The sequence below is a fragment of the Hydra viridissima genome, unplaced genomic scaffold (assembly GCF_058129835.1).
Source record: "Hydra viridissima isolate aposymbiotic clone 2 unplaced genomic scaffold, HvirCarnegie_v1 scaffold_12, whole genome shotgun sequence".
Lineage (NCBI taxonomy): Eukaryota > Metazoa > Cnidaria > Hydrozoa > Anthoathecata > Hydridae > Hydra > Hydra viridissima.
Genome location: NW_028324311.1, coordinates 6,396,978 through 6,400,621, shown reverse-complemented (window position 1 = coordinate 6,400,621; position 3,644 = coordinate 6,396,978). Strand labels below are relative to the sequence as shown.

At 27.4% G+C, this 3,644-nt stretch overlaps 1 long non-coding RNA gene across 1 annotated transcript; it reads left to right on the top strand.

Annotated features, from left to right (window-relative positions):
* Nucleotides 1-907: 907 nt before the first annotated feature.
* On the top strand, nt 908-3,060 carry LOC149880983 (uncharacterized). Its single transcript, XR_016445429.1, has 3 exons — nt 908-1,199; nt 1,348-1,401; nt 2,986-3,060. It is a non-coding gene; the product is annotated as an uncharacterized LOC149880983 (long non-coding RNA).
* Nucleotides 3,061-3,644: the final 584 nt, after the last annotated feature.

Below are 3,644 nucleotides of genomic sequence, written 5' to 3'. Positions count from 1 at the left end.
CTTCCGTATGCCTTATGCCTTAAAAAGCTTAAAAAGGATATTCAATTTTAACTTATTGCATGCTATCAAATTAATAGGTTTTTGATTTTGTTGGATAAAATGACAGATGGGGTTATCTATGAAAAGATTTTAATTTCCAATAAATACAATACAATAGGAAAATAAAAATAACGAATAAAAATTTTAATATTTGATTTAAATCTAATAAGTTTTGAGGGTGGGTGTATGTGTGTGTCTATATATATATATATATATATATATATATATATATATATATATATATATATATATAGCAGCCGAGAGAAATTTCGGGCCTCTGGGCATTGAAAATTAAAAATAAAAGTTAACTAAATCTTTAAAGTCTTTAAAGTCAGGACTGATTAAATCTTTTGAAAATTATTTTAAAAAATTTGTTTGTACACACACGAGGCCCCGGAAAACTTCCCCGTCCACCCCCCTCTTCTCGGCGGCCATGTGTATATGTATGTATGTATCTATGTATGTATGTATGTATGTATGTATGTATGTATGTATGTATGTATGTATGTATGTATGTATGTATGTATGTATGTATGTATGTATGTATGTATGTATGTATGTATGTATGTATGTATGTATGTATGTATGTATGTATGTATGTATGTATGTATGTATGTATGTATGTATGTATGTATGTATGTATGTATGTATGTATGTATGTATGTATGTATGTATGTATGTATCTATGTATGTATGTATCTATGTGTGTATCTATGTATGTATGTATGTATCTATGTATGTATGTATGTATCTATGTATGTATGTATGTATGTATCTATGTATGTATGTAGCTGCAACCGCTAGTTTTTTTGTTTTTTTGTTTACCGGAAGTTAAAAAAAATAATTAACGCTGGCAGTTTTACTAAATGTGACTCTTGCCCACACAACTTATATAGTCAAAGCTGGGATGGAAGAAAATACGGTAAAACTAATGCCCTGGCCAGCTCTATCCCCAGATTAAAATCTAATCGAAGAGAAGTGGTTTCTGAATTTTGAGCCTCCAGCATAGAGAATCCTGAATTTAAAATTCTCCGCAATGGAAGTCTTTGCTACAAAACAGCCGGAATATTACATCTAAATTACGTTAAACTTTATCTGAAAAGTGCCTTGTAGTGCTTCTACTTTAGTTTTTCATGTTGGGAAATTTAGTATCTTTACTGGTAAGTTAACTTTTAATCACGTTCATAGAAAAGTCTTTGATCCAATAGTTATTACTTATATCGAGCTAAATACTCTATTAAATAACAAATTATAATATTTATTGTGTTAAATCTTGATCATGATAAACACAATTTTCTCTTCGATCAGAGTGGTTATGCAATTGGTGGTGTTATGGGTATTTATCTAGCTCAAAACTATGAGGTATGACTAATGAGTTTTATATATCTTCTGAGCTTTTTCTGTTTAAAACAAAATAAATATAGTAATCTGAAGTATAGGGACAAGTACCAAAGTTTTACTGTAGTTGTACTATGCTGAAACATAGCTTTTACTTCTGTTACTTAATTAACATTATGAAGAAGTTTCAGTTATTGTTCAGTTCCTGTTTGTAAGAATTCTTTTCAAATATAAAAACTAAGTAAATTATATCAATGGCTTGAGTATTTTTATGATTTTCATTTGGAAGTTTTAAAATAAATTTAAAAAGTAGATTTTTTTTTAGAAAAAAATTTGTTTAAGTAATATACCCTTATCCTTTTTAGTCATTGTTGTATAGTGATGCTTTTTTATTATCTAGACAGTTATAAATATTGTATTTAATTGTGCCTCTGATTGTTACTTAATCATTTCCTCTAGTATCTTTATTTTTTTCATATCTTCCTATAGTTTTTCAGTACTTATTGTTCAATTTACAAACATATGTTGTGAAATCTCTCTTCTTATTTACAATTTACTCCTTAATGAATCTAATTTACTATTGCTAAACCTGTAATGAACAGTCTTTTGAATCAGTTGAGTATGTATTAGTAATCTTTTGAATCAGTCATGTACACATTATTAGTCTTTAAAATAATCAGCTTCACAAAAAAAGGACTCAAAATAATATTGAAACATCAATTTAATATTGTTCAATATTAAAATACTATCATGATATTGGTGTGAAGTTGATATCATATGATAATATACTAGGATATTAGTTACTTGATATTAGAAGTAAAATGGGTGATCAGACATTATTTTCAAGCTATGCAGAGCCTAAAGTGCTACTTTAAAAAAATGGTTTTTGATCTGGCCAATAAATGACTGTTTTTTTGTGTTGTTATTGAAAATGAAAAGCTTCATTGAGTGCAATAGCTACATTTTAATCTGCAAATTGATTGTTAATTTTCAAAGCTGTTTATTCAAGATTTTTTAGAGAATGTATATAAAATAAATTATAATATTCGGACTTGTAGAAAGTTACATGAGATACATAGTGAAGATATGTGAAAGGTAATATCACGAACAGAGAAAACTGACAAAATAAAATAAAAAACAAAGTGTTAAATGGTGTTAACAAGGTGTTAAATGAAGATTCTTTAAGACATTAGCTCTAGGATAGGGAGTGTTAAAAAATAGTTTAGAAAGTTTTTTCTTACTAATTCTGACCCCACTCAAATTTCATCTAAAGTTGTTAAAGCTTCCATGGAATATATCACCACATCTGCTACACTATTCATCAAATCTGGAGCCATTAATCTTTCATTTATTTTGCTCTTTGTAAAATGATTTGATGGCTAAAAAAAATCTTTTCATTGATTATGCAAAACCTTGAAAAAGTAAGTTTTTAAATGTTTTTTTTTACAAAAGCAAAGTTTTAAAATGTTTTAATTTACATAAACTATAGTCTTATTTATGTGGGAAAAAAAGCAATCACTTATTGGCCAAACCAAAACACAACTTCACTAATTAAAAAATGAACTACAAAATTGGTTCTTTAATTAAACAAGCACAAATTTCATTTAGGTACCTGATGTAAATGCTGCACTAACTGCTCTTCTAAACAAGTTATCTGATTTTGAGAAGAATTCGAAAAAGAAAGAATGAACTGAGAAAGTTCCAAAAATAGAAAGTACTTTCAGTTATGTCACCTTGTGAAAACACATTCTAAAGATCATTATGAATTTTGTGAATTCAATTTTTAAGTTTAATAAAAAGATTTTAGTTCTAGAATGTTGAGGGTAAGGTAAGCATGAAATGAATATGGTTTTGTAAATTTCTATTAAAATTTGTATTTTTACCAACGTTTTTTATAAATATGCAATTCTAATATTTTTAATTTCAAAAACACGTTGTAAAACTTAGCACTATGTGCAGATTAAAAACTTACAAAAATATTTTAATTACTTTTCCTAATCATGTATACGCTTACGAATCCGATATTATTTTATACAAATTGTTGGTTAAAATTCAAATTTAAATTTGTCAAGTTGAATTGAAATGGAATAATAAGAAGAAACGGTTGGTAATTTACTACGACTAGCTATTTTTACTCGCCTAAAGTAATTATCCAAGAGCTAAGCATTAGACTGATTAGCCGATATTTGACTAATCCAGAATTGCCTAATTGTGCAGTTGAGTTTTGATGTTGCTCATTTTTCTCAATATTTTACAGTTTCCTGCAC